Raw genomic sequence first — 18,111 nt, 5'->3', positions numbered from 1 at the left:
GGTGAAGTTATCAAATGGATAGAGCAGAGAAACCTGTAGATATAGATACAATATTGACATGCGTTTTGGGATAGATACTCTCGGCATAGTCATGGCCAGATCTTGATGCATTAATAATGACGCAAAATTGATCTAAGTTCTGGAGCAGAGATCTCACCTTGGGATACCTATGAATTGAAGGCACAAAACTCGGATCGATGAGACAGATCTCGGATAAGAATACTGTATTGGCATAAGGTATGAGCTATATACATTCTCAACATAAACCTAATCCTTATAATGACAAGGAGCAGCCATAGCATAACTTTGGTATCGACATATCTTTGATGTTGTAGATCTAGGTGATATTCCTGTAGCAGTCTCGGAATAATAAAGTAAGGCTACATTCTTAGCATCACTATGTAGAAGATCATTTCATATATCATCTCGGCATTCAAATCTGTAATGATATTAACGTTCAAGTTAGATGCAACATATGAACGCTGTACATATCGATATCAAGGAATGATCTCTGTATAGTTATAGGATCATGAGTCCTGATCCCGAAACAACTCTTTGAATGGTGGTATGAAAGATGATCTCACAAATTTGATCTCAGTGGCACTAATGTGAATGTACATCAACGATGATCTCAGTGAAAGGAACAACAAGTGAAGATTTAGCAATATAAAGGAGACATATATCAACATAAAGGAGCAGCATGGAAATCGTTGTAACAACGTGTTAAATACTGCTGTTCTAAGGCATGGATAAGGTACGTTTGGGATCAGCAGTCACTAGGGAGTCTACAGCTACAGCTAGCTGCTTTGCTAGGCTGCAAGCCATAGCAAGCAGCTAAGGCTGTTCCAAGGCAGTATTACAGTTTGCTTTGAGTTCGGATGGCAGCATGGATTAGGAGAGACTCTCATAGGTGGACTGAAGCCCTTGAAGGACTTAGTTATTTAATAGCTTGAAAGCATGATGTTGAATGCAGCATGGCGTTGAATGCAGCATAGTGATGGACGCAGCATGGTTGGATGCAGCATGGTGAATCGGTTGAAGTATGAGGACTGAGAAGTGTGCCTTCACCTGAGTTCAGATCTGCAGTCCTTGTCATCGGAACTATCCTGTCATCTTCATGATGAAATATCTCTGATGTCTGATCTCTTATTTTGGCAAGTCAAAGTGTTGACTTCAAATGTATTTGGGCCATTTCTCTCTCTGCTGAACTTTGAAGATAAAAGAAGAATTGATCAAGGGTTTCCCCACACATTGTGGGGTTTGTCCCTGGCTTGCGCCATATCTTGTGTCCTCTTGTCTTGGCTTGTCTTCTGCATATTATATTTATGTTCTATCTGCAGTTTATCGTAATGCTGATGTGATTGCTAACTGTGAAAATTTAAATAAATTGCTCTAGCATAGAACATACCTAATCTTAACAATGATTTTGGGAGTGCTCATTTTACCAGTTATAATTTGAAGGACTGGATAGTAAAAATCTGTCAGATGACACGTGGTAGAGGAGAAACCAACTTACTAATAACATAGATTTGGATATAATGACAAGGAATGAAACGACCTTCATGCATGTATTCGTCCTTCATCATGACATTTTATGGGATTGGTAGTTTCTTGTTATGATAAGGCCGCCTAGGTCTACGTTAATTCCTGCAATAAATAATTTCCTTTCAAGCTTAACAATAATGTCACTTATACAAATATAGGTACAAAGGCCATCATTTTTACACACATCCATTATACTTCTTTAAAGAAATCAAACCCAAAAAAATTCGAAATCTATGTACAACCAATTCCTGTGCTTGAAAAAAAATTATGATAAAAAATTCCCGTGCTGTAATAGGATTTCTGCAATTAAACAAAGGGATTGTTGCACTGTAACACAAGGATTCATGAACTGTAACATAGAGGTTCCCGCATTGCAACAAAGGGGTTCTTGCACTATAACACAGAGATTCCTGCATTGTACGAGGGGGTTCCTGTATTGAAATAAAAAAATTTCTATTCTGAAGTGACCAATCATGCTACCTCTTAAAAGATCAGGCTAGACTGCATACAAATTGATTGCCAAGTTCAGGTGCCACCATGTTTTTAGTCCTGAATAAGTCTTTTAAAAACCATCAGAACCTACAATGTATGAAGGAAAAAGAGAAGCGAGACAGGGATATTATAAAGAAAGGAAAGGAATATCACATGGGATACTTAGAATAAGGTAAGTTAATCTAGAGGGATATAGGGAAAAGGAATACGAGAAATAATTTTCAGGGGTAAGAGGGAAAAATGGAAATCAGGAGAAGAAATTTTGTGAAGAATAGGAGGGGTATTCACCTGGGAAAGAAAAGAAGCAATAGAGGGAAAATTCAAAAAAGGGACAAGAATAAGGACAAAGTGTTCACCTTAGATAGTAAATGTCTTTGTCAAATAATGTTGTGTCCTAGATGAATTAACTACAGCAAGAGTCTTGCACTACTTGTATAGAATTTGTCATGTCGTTTACCCTAAACTTGGTAAGGGCTGAGTTTCTTCCAGTCTTTCTATTGCCACCAAAAGTCCTTCTAGAAACCTGCTTATTCTTAGAGACAAATTAGCCATATATCAAAATTTCAAGTAGTATCCCTTTTTATTTCCAAAAATAATCTGCCCGCCAGCAAGCTAGTTTTCAAGCAGACCCTTACATGATTGTGCCAACAAGATAATTTTACAGCCCTGTGTTATTATTATTATTATTATTATTAATTTTTTGATTATTTTTTTGTTTTTTATTAAGAAAAGATTAAATCAAAAGGACTTATAGTAGACTGGTATCTCCACCTACCATTTTCAAATATGATTGTTGTTTTACTTGTTGTATGAAATTCTCCTTAGTGGTCGGCTAAAAATATATTTTGAGTCTATGTCCATTCACCAAGAAAACAACTTCTTGTTCATCAATGGTCTTAATTTCTACCGCTCCATTCTCGAAAATTTTAACTACCTCATATGGCCCCAACCAGCGTGTACAAAGTTTCCCCTTAAAAATTTTAAACTTTGAATCATAAAGGAGTACCCAGTTACCTGGTTGGAGCTGCTTCTTTTTTATTAACATGTCATGCCATCTGCTACATTGTTGCTACATCAAGATAGTTTGTTGAACAACATTTCTTCTTATTTCATCAAGTTCATTCAGCTGCAAAAGATGTTGTTGTTGTGCTTCCGAGAGATCCAAACCCAGTTGGACTTCAGTTCTAAAGGTTTTAATTTGGAACTCGATTGGTAACATTACTTGCTTCTCATACACCAGCTCATAAGGTGTATGGCCCATGCTATTCTTCTAGGTAGTTCTATAAGCTCATAATGCTTATGGTAATCTATTTTCCCAATCCTTTTTATGAAGATTCACTGTTTCAGTAAGAATGCACTCGATTACCTTTCTTACAGATCCTACCTGGTCATTTGTTTGCAGGTGGTACGATTCCAATTTCTTATGTCAAATCCTGTATTGATATATAATTTTTTTTACCAGATTACAAACAAATCAAGGTCCATTATCAGTAACAATTTCTCTTGGACAATGAAATCCAGTAAAAATTTCATTAAATAGAAAATCAACAACAACTTTTTCAGTAGCAAAAGGAACAACTCTAGCTTCTACCTATTTTGTTACAAAATATGTGAAAACAAGATATGCCTTTTGTTTAAGGATGTTGGGGCTATGGGTCCCACAAAGTCAATGGCCCATTTTCCAAAAGGCTCGAAAACAACTTGAGGACACAAAGGCATATCATCAGCTTGACCAAGTTGGACCATTCGCTAACAACTATCACAATGCCTAACATAATGTTTGGCATCCCTAAACAAGGAAGGCCAAAAGTAGCCAATGAAAAGAATTTTATAATTTTTTCTTCTGTCAATGAAATGGACCCCTCAAGGCTCATCATGGGAAGCTCTCAGTTTATCAAAGACTTCCTCTTCTCTTACACATCTACGAATAATTAGGTCAGGTCCAATGTAGAAAAGGTCTCCTTGGATCCAAGAATATGAAGAACTTTTTTGAATGATCTTCCAATTCTCTCAAGTTGATAGGTGTGGTGGTGTTTTTTCAGTGATAAGATAATTATCTATGTGAGCAAACCATGGAGATTTTGTTGAGATAGAAAAAAGGTGTTCATCAAGAAATGAGTCATCTACAATAATTTCTTGGCTAGGATTATCTAATATGGAAAGGTAACCGACTACTACATTTGATTTTCTTGGCTTGTTGATTATAGTAACATTGGATTCCTATAGTAAAAGAAACCACCTAGTTATCCAACTATTAGTTAAAAGTTTATTCATCAAATATTTTAAGGTAGAATGATCTGTATGTATAAATAATTCATAACCTGTAATATATTGTGAATTTATTAATGGAAAAACTACAACTAGAAACTCTTTCTCTGTTACTGTATAGTTAAGTTCAACGGATGAAAACTTCTTACTAATGAAGTAAATAACATAGGATTTCTCATTTTCTTCCTATCCTAAGGTTGCACCAATTAGGTCCCCTCAAGACTGGTGCATGTACTATTTTTTCCTTCAAATTATCAAAATCTTGTTGGCAAGCCTCGGTTCAAGATAAATAGCTATCCTTAGATAATAATAGAAAAATAGGGGCAGTTATCCTAGAAAAAAATTCAATGAATCTTCGGCAATAACCCACATGTCCAAGGAATCCACTCACTTCCCTTTGTGTTTTGGGTGCAGGAAGGTGTGTAATAATTTCTATTTTAGTCGGCTTAACGCTTCCAAGGTCTCGTCGCTTCGGTGAATCACTTGAGCCCCGATACATTTTCGGTGCCATGGAGCTAGACCAGTGAGCTATTACGCTTTCTTCGAAGGATGGCTGCTTCCAAGCCCACCTCCTGGTTGTCATCGCTCGATCACTTCCTTTTCCACTAAGCGATTGCTTAGGGACCTTAGCGTACGATCTGGGCTGTTTCCCTCTCGACTCTGGATCTTAGCACCCAAAGTCTGTCTGTACGATTGATTAAGCCTGTACTCGGAGTTTCTACCTGAATACCCTTATCATAAGTAAGATGGTCAAGGACCACCTTTTATTTTCACATCAACCTACATTTCTCATCACTTAAAGCGAGGCATGCCTCTTAACTCCCATTGAGCACTTTCTTTAAAGTTTAAAGGGCTTCCTAGAAGGAATTACCAAATATTGAAAAATCATCCATGTAAAGTTCTACACACTCGAGGTCAACAAAAATAGCCAAGACTTCCCTTTGAAAGGTAGCAGGAGCATTACAAAGTCCAAAAGGAAGCACCCAATAAGTGAATGTCCCCCATGGAAAAGTAAAGTTTGTCTTGTCTTGATCCTCAGGTGAGATTTGTATTTGGTTATTCCCACTGAATCCATCTAAAAATGAATAATTTTTACCTGCAAGGGTATCTAGCACCTAATCAATGAGGGGAAGGGGAAAGTGATCCTTGAGAGTAGTTTTGTTTAATTCTCTATACTCAATACAAATACGCCATCTCCTGGCATCCTTTTTCAGGACTATTACCAATGGAGAGACCCAATGACTATTGGAAGAAGGATAGATAAAACAAGCATATAAGAGTTTTGATAATTATTCTTTAACAATTTATCTTAATTCAAGATTCATTCACCTTTGGGTTTGTCAAATAGGGCAGGAACCCTCCTTAATATAGATATGATGAGTACAAGTTTCAGAGAGAATACCATTCATGTCTTTGTAACTCCTTGCAAAGGCATCAAGATGATCTCGCAACAAGATCACAAGTTTCTCTTGATAGGATGGGTCTAGGTCTGAAGTAATGCATAAATATTTTCATGGACTAATCTCAAAAAAAGTGGTGTTAGGCTCAAGAACACTTGTTGTGGCTACTAGGCTCTGTAATGATGAAGGTGAGGATTGGGGACCACAATTTTCTTGGGAACTTGGACTAAAGATTTAGTGAAGTGATTCAAAATTCTTGTAGGTTTTAACCCCATACATAAATTACCTGCATATGAATTCTAAAAAAAAGAAAATAAACAATGGCAAGAGCATGATACATAAAACATATATACACAAAGATTTTCCCCTAGATCCCAAAACTGAGACTACCAAATTTATTTTTCATTATGTTAATTTCAATGTTATAATACATATATATACATGCCGAAGCATCCATAAACCCCAATCTATTAACCCTGTATTAGAACATAATCGTAGTTCCCTTGACTGGATCTACAAAATACCATGGACAGAAAAACATCGTGCCCAAAACCATGTGAGAAATCCATGCACAAATCCATAGGTAGGTCTATACACCTAATATAGGGTCCATTTTTCTTTTTCCCAGGCACTGCCCTGGACCCTGTGCAAGGGGGCTACCACCCCCAGGCATACCCCCCAACAGGGGGGTTAGCAACCCCCCAACAGTGCCCGATGCAACATACAGGGGGAGCTACCACCCCCCTATGCATGGGATAGTCATGGAAAGAATATAACACAACCCAATAATTCTGCATAGTGTCTAAGTTGTCCCAAAAATCTCGGGTCACACCCTCCTCAATCGACTCAGTATATTGATGAATCAAGGAAAAAATCTCCTCATCACTACTATCATAATCCAACAACAAGGTATCCCGAAGCCCCTGAATAAATCTAGAAGGTGGGTATAAGGTGACCTTTTTCCTAGCATCCACATGGGAAATATACATGTCTCTTGAATGACATCCTATATAGGCATCTGCTGTGGCAAACCATGGTCATCCCAAGATCAAAGGGTGCCCCCGAATAGGGTTATTTGGTTATAACACAATGAAATCTATGGGGTACTCCCATGAATCGATTGAGACAACTACATCATCTAATACACCCTTTGGCTTGATTTTAGATCTATCAGTAAATTCAAGCATAGTAGGGGTAGGAAAAATGTGGGTCAATCAAAGTTGTTCCATGGTTTGCCTAGTCATAACATTGATAGCCACTCCAAGATCTATTAACACATTGTGAACAACGATATCACCTATCTGAGCAGAGATCACTATTTTTCTAGGATCAATATATTTCTCCATTTGAGCACATCTTTTCATCAACTCAACTTCTCTTCCAACAAACTGGATAGCGTGAGGTTCAACTCTCTTCCTCCCTGGATTTTTAAGACAAAGTTTCTTAACAACCTTAGTACATATAGGAATCTATTTTATAGCCTGTAGCAGAGGGACCTTTATACAAAGATTCATCAACTCAGAAGCTAGGTTATACTTAGGAGTAGCCTCAACTTTCTCCATAACCAGTCTCTTTGGGAAGGGAGGTTGGTTTGAAAAAGAAGGTAAAGGTTCTGAGTGTGTGGGAACAGGTTGAACATTGGCATAATTGTTAGAAAGGTTAGGAGTTTCCTCCTCAATTTTCTCCTCAATGATCACCGTAGGTTGTTTTTTCTTGTTTTTCTAAGTTTATTACCCTTCCCGATCTCAACTGGAGGTCAATGACCCCAACTGGCATGGTCTGGTAAATAGGGAAAGGGAGTGGTCTAATAGAATGAATCATTTTCACCACTTTATTATTGAGGTTAGGAAATGGTTGTGCAGGCAATTGAGGTGGTAAAAAAGGTGGTGGTAATGGAAATGGTGGCATATAATGAGTCTCCTGAGGCAATGCTACTGGTAATGTGGGTTGTGCCATAGGATAAGGTGCATATGACATGGGATATGACTACGTAGGCATGTGATAAGAATAATGAGAATGAGGTGGTCCCCTCCATTCTTGTTTCCAAGGATGAGGGGACTGCCCATATTGAGAATGATACCCATGTTGCCATGACTAAGGGTAATTTGTGTTTTGATAGGAATAATGTGGTGCATTATAATTAGAAAAACATGGTGCAGGTTCAGAAATCCTACATGTACTTACCTGTGGCCATGATTTTCATGCTCCCATAAATTTCAATGGTTCAGGTACCGAATGATCTCCTTCAAATGTTGTTTTTAATCTTGGTATGTATGGGAATTCTTCGTAGGATGTTTCCCTGCACATATTACATAGTTATTAGCGCTTTTAACAGATTCAGGGCATTCAAGTATAATATGTTTTTTTCTACATTTTGGAAAATAAATGGATAATGTTTCTTGCTCTTATACTAATTTTTGCTGAAATTTTCAAGAGTCTATCTGTTTACTAATAGTATTCATATTTTCAGTATTCATATTTTCCATTTTATTTTCCAAACCTACGATCATAGCATCGGTAGATCCAAATATGCTATTTCTAGAATTGCTTCTAATTCTCTTACCAGATATAGATTTGTTTCATGAGAAATTCCTTCATAGGTCAAAAATTTGATCAAAAGTGTTTTGAGCAATATCTCCTTGTCCTAACAAATTCAAATTATTTCTAGAATCATCTGTAAGCCCTCACAGAAACAAGGTTCTAATAGTACTTAAATCAAATTTATGCTTTGACCTTTGAAGGATATATAAGAATCTCTCCAAATAATATTCTAAGGTCTCATCTTCACCTTGTGCAATAGTGAAAATCTCATCCTGTTACTGATATTTATTTAAAACCACCATCTTCATTTGTTATGTTATCCTCCACAATGTCCCAGGCTGCAAGGAGATTGACGAAGGTAACCACAAACAAAGATTTTAGTTTGTTAGCTAGCCCTACCAAACCAGAGAGGGATCTCTCTATGAAATCATAGTCAAGAGATGACTGGAATCTAAAGTATTTTAGGCTATATAGTTAGGCTCAGGTGGATTTTGGAAAATTTAGAGTTTTGTTGTTGGATAAGGGAGAAAAACCAGGTAGCTAGGTCAGAGGGTCAAAGGATTACAACAACAAAGATATAAAGGAGCAATACTTTTGTGATGGATTTTAGGTTTTGTCATTGTTGTATGGTGTTCAGAAGAAGCATAAATGTCTTAATGAGCACGAAACATGAATTCATTAAGCACCAAAGAAAGTAACACATAATAATTTTCCATCAAATTGAAAATAATTCTGTTTATAAACTATAAGGAAAAATATTGAAGATTTTATGAATGTAAGGAGAAGATAAATATCATTCATATAAAGTAATAATAGAGGAAAAAAAACATCACCAACTTACTACACATGAATTCCTAAATAATAGTTGCAAACTGTGTCCTTTGATTTCCATAAATGACAAATACAGGCTACAATAGTTCTTTCCTCAGATATCCAACAACTGGAAAATGTTTCTTCCCTATCTCATATAGGAAAATAAAACATATGAAGGGTCACACCAGGCAACAAAAAGTTCACACCAGCATGCACCAAAACAAGAATTTTCAGAAGGGTCACATCTGTTGAGAGTTGATTTTGGCAGACTTTTAGGAGTCCATTATGAATTTTGAAAGCTAGTCAAGTAGCCCCACGTGTTTACTTTCCAATGGGCCATAAAGCTCCAAAAAATACTTATGGGAAGGCCTCCAAAACTTGTTTTTTCCAACCTTACTCAGAAGTGTCACGCCAGTCCAGATTTAATGGCAGAAGCATGAAAAAGGTGAGGTTTTTTGAGTTTCTGATCAAAATAGGAAGTTTTCATGCAAAACTAAGCTTAGATTTGGAATGTACTTATCATTATGCACTCATCCATGTAGGAAATATTTCATTTATTTGTCCAGGGAAAAAGGGCCACGCCTCTGCGCAACGCTTCTGTGTGCTAATTCCTTCAAAATTTCAGAAAAATTTCAAATTTCTCCAAAATTTTCAAAATTTTCTCCTTGGCTGCTATGGATGATAGGATAAACATACAAGGCTGTTTTAGCCACAAATTGCACTCTTTTACCCCTTTTCTTGACTCCCTTTGCTTGTCTTGGACTTCTTTCAGTCTTGTTTTCAATTTCTCAATTTTGATTTGTGTAATCTGATTCCTTGTTTGATAGCGGGAATCCATGAGTTTATGTATCTTGTTATCTTTTCTGGCCTTTTCAAGGAGTTTCTCCAGATGATCATTGACCTTGCTTAGTCAATATTCCTTGTCTTCATTGATTTCTTTAGCAATTCTTTCATCAATAGTGAGCTCTTCATCTGTAGGGTTTTGCTCTTTTTCCTTCTGCAATGCCTTCTTGAGACCCATGGTTCTTGGTCTTTTCCTTGTGATCTGTCCTTCATGCTTCTCTGAGTCCTCAATGGAAGCCACTTTTTACCTTTCATGTCTTGTATACTAGCTTTAAACAAGTCCTTCTCTAAAAGCAGCTGCTTTGCCTTCAGCTGCTTGTTTTCTTGTTCTAGAAAGGAAATGATGAACTCAACTCTTGCCAAATTATCCTTTAGGTTCTTTAGTTCACCATCCTTCTCTTTGATAAACTATTTTAGAGTTTTATGATCATCTTGGGACTCCAAGTTCACTATGTGTATGTCATGATGGATGATCTCCCCATCTTGCAAATGTGATCGCTATTGTGTTGATGTTGATGGCTTGGCCCCTTCCACAATCTGTGGAGAAAACACAAGCCTATTCCCTCTTTGATATGTCTTGGTTACCTTAGGTCTAGGTGCCTCTGAAACCTCTGCCTGTTTTCTTGTTGAACCATGCTCCATTGGCTGTGTGGACCTTGACCCTTTATAACCTCTGAAATTTGAACCTTTGTAACTTATTGGCTTTCTTGAAACAATGGATGTTTTTGGAGCTCTGAAATGAAACCTTTGGAACTTTGAAGTACTTATTACATATAAAAACATAAAATTACATTTCAAATCAAAATATATTGAAGATACTTGCTTATTACCACTCCCCCTTTGACAAATTTTATGCATGAAATGAAAGTTTTAGTGACCTTGAAACCTTAATGACCTAATAGAGACTTTAAACTAAATGAAATCATGAAGGTGATGACTGACATGATGATGATAGTCTCTTAATGCTGATACACTTAGCTGAGTGATGAAAGTGGCCGACATGTGAAATTATTGAGAGAGTAGAAATAACCCTAGACACACTAACTGGTGACCACATTTTATTCTGAAAAATTAGTGACATGATAAAATTTGACTTGAGACTCCTAACAAAACTTGGTAAAAGCATATTTGATCATAGGTGACAGGAAGATTTGACTGACACTAACATGTTGCCAAGAAGCTTTAATATTCCTCCCCAACCCCATGAACTAGCGTAAAGATGAATCCTTTAGAAATGCAGGGAAATGTTTTAGCTTTTGGGTATCCAAAGAGTAATCATAGCTCCGAAAATGTATATCAAATTCAACAAGAAAGGAATCAGGGTCTTCATGCACTTTACCATGAAAATGTGGAAGAATAGATAGTGGGATGTTCTTCATTTGAACAATTTCATGTGGATCCACAATTAGAAACCCAAAAGTAGATTGCTCCTTCGTAGGCTGGTTCTCACCCATATCTTCGGCGTGCATAGCTTCATTATCTTCCATTTCTTTTCCTTTAAACATAACACTTCCCGTAGACTGTGAAGGTTGACTATGGTTCAGGTTCATATTTTTAGTCCCAATAGTCTCCTTCTTCCCTTTTGATGGTTGTGAGATTCCTAAAATATTTTCCACATAGTCTAGATGAATGTTTTATGCATGGTGGGTTTGTGTCTGCTTGGAAATCCTCTCTACAACAGAAGGCCTAGCGTGAGAAAAACTCTCTAATTTATCAATATTTCCTCTGCCCTTCTTGGGCTTTGGACCCAGTGAGCTCCAGTATTGCAGCAATGATGCTGCAACTCCTGGGACTCCCTACTTTACTTTTATCAACCCAATAGTTCGTAACAAACTTGGAAGCGATGGTGCTATATGCACAAGTACTATCTCTTACTGCAGGGTGTCACTTGATCAGCTGGCACAAGTTCACTAGGAGCTTAATCCAACTTCTATGAGTTCTTAGAAGAAGCTTTTAACTGTGATGGATGAAAGCTAACTCAAAAGAGGCTAGTCGACTTGCAGAAAGAAGATGAAAGCTGAAAGGAAACACAAACCCTAGCAAACCCTAGTTTTACTGACTAACCCTACTTGTGCAAGAAAAGAGATGTAAACTAATGAACTGGATGCCATTGACTCTTGAAAAGGTAAAATTCATGTGTTTAAGCTACTTCTAAAGGAAAATATGGAAACATCATCTTTTTTATTTTTGAGTAATTTTATGCAGAATTATTATGCATGTGTTTTAGCTATTTGTGACTGTGTATAGGTTTATTGGTGAAAGGAAATGGAGTGGGCATTTGCAGGAGGTTGGAAAGGTGTAGAGAGGACCTAAGGAGTCCCTAGCACCCTTCTAGAGATTTCCACCATGATCAGATTTCGAAAAATCGCTCACATGAACTTCTACAGGAACAGGCCGAAAGTGGTTTTTAGAGGGTTTATGGTGGAAAAAAAGTGGGGAAGTGGAAATGAAGGATGGATAGGGATGTTAAGGGGTCTAGGACCTGGTAAATGAAGCTTAGGAGTGAAGAAGATGGTTGGATTTGTTCAAAGGTGAAGGAAGCAATGTTGCACAAAAATGTAGAAATTAGGGCAGGTTGGGAAAGTGTGGCAAATGAGTGAAGAAAATCTTGAGAGAGGGGCTGGAGCAGGTTGTATGATGGAGGAAGGATAGGCTAGAATGTCTTATAGGTGTTTTGCACACTTCTTTCCAAAACTGACCCAAGCAAAAACTAAGAAAACAAAGTTTTATCTATTTTGACCTAATTCTGACCTAGAAACCAAAAAAGTGATGAACATAAATTTATAAACAGGAGGTTATGCAAGAAAGCTATGGAAACTAAGCAAGAACAGATCTAAGCATGAAAACACAACTGATATCAACTTTTCCAACTCAAACTCTAACACTAGCAATTGCATTGGAAGGCAAAAACAATGTTTTTGTGGCAGCAAGAGTGCCTTGGTCTCAATTCATGGTCCCAAGGAGGGAGAAAGGAGATCAAGGACTGCTTGGTAGCCTTTTTGTGGATATTTTCTGTGATAAAAATATCAAATCAAATTGAAGCAAGAACAACTATCTTAATCATCAAAAACAACCTAAGTAACAAAGCAAGATTTAACCTAAATAGCAGAAATTATTCTATGAATGCAGTAAAAACACATAAAAGTACACAAAGGAGGTACTGGGCACTTGGGTTGGGCCCAACCCCAAGAGCTACAGCCTCCTAAGAAATATCAGAGCTGGTTCAAAGTTGGATTCATCTTCATTGATCAAAGAATAATAATTACATCACAAAAAATGTCTGCAAAAGAAGCTCGAAAATGAGCTGATTACAAGACTGTACTAAAGTGCAAAAATAGACTATAAAATGGCTAACATCTAACTAAAATTTGACTAACAAAACTGAGGCTCTAATCCTTCTTATTTATACAAATGGGGACCTCCAACAATCCTCCTAAAATCAAGGAACTCAACTTCCTAGAACTGAAGATAACAACAGTCCTACTTGACTTGCTTGGCTGCACCTTGGCTTTGTGCTCCGAGTTTTTGATGGATAATTCAAGGTAAGGGCTCATAAATGAAGGGGACACCCTCCTACAAATCCTCTCCCTTGTTCTTCCACGAATTTGGCTACCAAATGCTCATTAAACCTTTGATTTTGTCTCAAAATTGACCAAAACTCTGCATAAAGCAATTAGACTTTTTGGCATAATGACTAACCCAATTCACTATATTAGCATAAATATGATCAAAAAAATACAATAAACTAATGAGAATGGTGGATTAAGTTTAATTAAGAGGTAAAATGAGCCCATATAATTACCCATTTTTGGGGCTAATCATCACCCCGTACTGAAGGTGTTGCTCATCCTCTGAGCAACTAATCTATCTCTTCATTCTTGATGGCTCTGATGGATTCCATGACATTCCATGCTTCTAATGTTATATCCTCCTCTTTATCATGGAACCCTACCTTTCTATCCACCCACTGTTGTCTTTCTTCTTCGTCTTTTTCCTCTTCTTTTGTCTTCTCTGCCTCTGTTAGCTTTGCTTCCTCAAGCTCTGTTTTGGTTTTCTTCTCATCTGGTTTAGTTGCTTCCTTCTCTGCTTTAGTATTTTTCTTCTCTAGTTTAGTTTTTTTCTTTTCTGTTCTGGGTTTCCTCCTTTCTATCTGCTATTTTTCCTTTGTCTGCTGTCTCTGATTTTGTTTCTGTAGGAATTTACAGGGTAAGTTCCTCAGACAGAACACCAAAAGGACACCGCTCACAACCAGATCGCAGATCAATACACCAGTATTTTGACGTGGTTAAAACCCTCAAAGAGGGAAACAGTCCACGGCCTGAGCCAACGCGGCCACTTCAGGCAATTTATTAATAAAAGAATGAAAATTTACATATGTTTCTCTCATGCACGGATTACCATACAAATGACCCTCCATGCGCTTTAAATAGAATTCATGGACCAATCGGGTGTCAAGCCACGGATCAAGTGTCGGTAATACCGAGGAGAGAATGAACCGTCGGATCACTACATCGTGACCGTCGGATTGTAAGTTACAAAATGTACAACGGTAAAGAAACACACTTTACCTAACTCTATACCTAACTCTATACTAGACCAAGTTGTACTTAACTATTTCCTATGTGTCGGAATATCCTAACATCCCCCCTTAAGAACAACTTGGGATAGGATTGAAGGATTTACAAATATGACACAATAGGAGAAGGAAGGAGGCACTAGAGCCTATCCCCCCTTAGTGACAACTTCCTGAACTCCAACCATAAATCGAAGTTTAGTGAACTTCGCCTCTGTGAGAGCCTTTGTGAAGATGTCTGCAACTTGATCATCTGTTGAACAATATTGCACTTCAAGAACATGGTCATGAATGAGCTTTCTGATGAAGTGCATGTGCAGTTCAATGTGTTTGCTGCGCTGATGTTGGACTGGATCTTTGCATAGCTGAATGGCACTTTGATTATCACACCAAAGTGTAGTCGGATGCTGCTGCTCAAAGCCAAACTCTGATAGGATCTGACGAAGCCACAAGGCTTCCTTACTAGCTTCTACGGCACCACGATACTCTGCTTCTGCTGATGAAAGAGAAATGGCAGTTTGTTTCTTACAATCCCATGTAATAGGTCCTGAACCAAGAGTGAACACATAACCGGCAGTAGACTTCCGATCATCAGGGTCACCAGCCCAATCGGAATTAGTGAAACCAACCAATAGAGGAGATGCTTCGGCACTGTAATGAATCCCAAACTGAACTGTACCTCAAACATAACGAAGTATTCTTTTAGCTGCTTTCCAATGACTTTCACGGGGGCTTTGCATGAACCGTGCAACAAGGCCAACAACAAAGGAAAGGTCAGGACGAATATGGGTTAGATACAAAAGTTTTCCTACAAGTTGACAGTATAAGGTAGCATCAACTTCAGGAGAAGTACAAGTGACTGAAAGTTTGACTCCAGACTGAAATGGAGAAGGGGCTGGCTTACAGTCTTCCATGTGAAAATGATGTAGAATATCACAGGCATACTTGGATTGGGAAAGAGAAATACCCTCCTTGGATTGCAAGACTTGAAGACTGAGAAAATAGTGTAAGTGTCCTAAGTCTGTCATTTCAAATTTCCTTTTAAGGCTAGACTTCACATGGTTTATAAGGTTGGGATCACTACCAGTAAGGATAAGATCATCAACATAAAGAACAAGGATGATAAGAGAGTTGCCCACTTTCTTGGTGTAGACAGTATTGTCAGAATGACACCTAGAAAAGCCAGATTCTAAAAGAAAGCTATCCATTTTGGCATACCAAGCCCGAGGAGCTTGCTTGAGACCATAAAGGGATTTCTTAAGTCGACATACAAGGCTGGAGTCTGTTTGTATGAAGCCAATGGGTTGTTCCATACAGATTTCTTCATGCAAGTCTCCAAGCAAGAAAGCAGATTTAACATCCATCTGATGGACTTCCCATTTGAAAGAGGCAGCAAGGGAAAGAACAAGGCAGATAGAGTTCATTTTGGCAACAGGGGAGAAGGTTTCAGTGTAGTCAATGCCTTCAACCTGTGAAAAACCCTTAGCAACAAGACGAGCTTTATGTTTATCAACTTTCCCATCTGGTCCATACTTGGTTCTGTAAACCCATTTGCATCTAACAAGTTTTCGTCCCTTTGGTAGAGGAACAAGATCCCATGTATCATTTGCCAATAATGAATGATATTCTTCATTCATAGCTGCTTCCCAATCTGGATGGCCTGAAGCTTCTGCAAAGGTGTCAGGATCATAATTTACTGGAGCTTGAGCCGGTAAAGAAGAGGCTCTCTCGAACTGAGAATGTGTGCGTCACTGATCTGTAGGATCACCGGCAAGATCACCTGCTGCATCTCGAGTAGCACGAACCCATTTTGGAAGCTGAGGAGCTGAAGGAAGATCCTGAGATGGTGGGGGAGGATTGTCATCCTCACTTTCATCATCTGAAGAAGAAATGTTTTCAAAAGTAGAAGAGATCGGGAGAGGTGGCACAACCGCCGGACTAGGCTCGCAGGCCGATATATTTTCATCAAATTTTACATTTCTTCTAATGATAACATTTTTGGACTTAAATGGAATAAGTCTATAGCCTTTGACATCTTCAGTATATCCAACAAAAGTACATTTTTCACTCTTAGGTTCTAAAGCTTTATGCTTTTCATCTGGAATATGGGCCCACGCTTCACTTCCAAAAACACGAAAGTGACTTACATCTGGTTTGATTGAGCTCCATGCTTCTTCTGGAGTGATATTCTTTAAAGCCTTAGTAGGAGTGCGATTTATTATGTAATTTGCACAGTTAATTTCTTCTGCCCAAAAACTAAGACCAAGTCCTTTAGATTGTAGCATACAATTAGCCATTTCCTTTAAGGTGCGATTCTTCCTTTCAGCTACACCATTTTGTTGTGGAGTATATGGAACAGTATGTTGCATTTGAATTCCATTCTCAGTGCAATAGTTGATGAATGTGTTTTTAACATATTCTCTGCCATTATCAGATCTTAACTTAAGAATTTGATGTCCAGATTGTTTTTCAACAAAGGCCTTGAAGGCCAAAAAAGTGTTAAATACTTCACTCTTGAGTTTTAAGAAGTATACCCAAGTGCGTCTGGAGAAATCATCAATGAAAGTTAAGAAATACTTGCAGCCAGAGAATGACACAACTGGGAGTGGACCACATAAATCACTATGCACAAGCTGTAAAGGGGCTGAGGCGTGCCAAGAGGCACGTTTTTCAAAACTGTCCCGATGATGTTTTCCGAGTACACATCCAGAACAAACACCATCTCTGCAAGATACCATAGGAAGACCTGTCACCATATTTTCTTTACATAGATGCTGAAGGGAGCGATCGTTTAAGTGACCAAATCGCTCATGCCAAAGTTTGCTCACTTCATCGTTATGAGCAACAAATACTGAGGGGAGATTTGATGACCCAAAGTTGTGAAACTTATACAACCTTGTAGAATCATCAGCAATGCCAGTAGCCAAAATCTGTTTAGGATCTCTTAAGTCCTTGATTACAACATCATGAGGTGAAAATTCAACGATTTTACCTTCACCTGAATGAGTTATCTGATATACAGATAGAAGGTTGCAGGATAAGGTTGGAACACATAATACATCATTAAACTGACCATTGTCTAGATGAACAGTTCCAGTCCCTACAACACTAAGAGATCTATCATCACCAACATATATATTTTTGGTGTTACAATCATTTAAAGAAGAAAACATGGCTTTGTTTTTGGCCATGTGATAAGAAGCTCCAGAATCAATGAGCCACTCATGAGAATGAGAAGAAGAAGATACATTTAATGTATAGCCAGACCGAGATGCTTGACAACCACATGCAGAAAGTGCCATTCTTGAAGATGAAGTTGAAGTTGAAGATTGCCCCAAATGGATGTTATGCTTCTTCATTGCTGCTTCCAAGGCTTCCATCTTCTTAAAGCATTTTGATTCTAAGTGGCCATCTCGATTACAAAAATTGCAATGTCTATCAGTCTTCTTCCCTTTGTTTTTATTTGTCTTATCATTTTGTTGAAATGATTTTTCATTTTGGGGCTAAAATTGCTTAGGACCCTTGTTTGGTTTAGGACCATTCTTTTTAGGATATGACTTCTTAGGATTCTTTGAATTTGGTTGCTGCTGGGCGGCTAACGCTTTCTTGGAAGAGTTTCCAAGATTAAGAAGACCA

This window comes from Pinus tabuliformis, chromosome 7, assembly GCF_031772625.1.
Source record: "Pinus tabuliformis cultivar Carrire ecotype Pingquan chromosome 7, CPIR1, whole genome shotgun sequence".
Classification (NCBI taxonomy): Eukaryota; Viridiplantae; Streptophyta; class Pinopsida; order Pinales; family Pinaceae; genus Pinus; species Pinus tabuliformis.
This window is presented reverse-complemented; position numbering follows the sequence as displayed.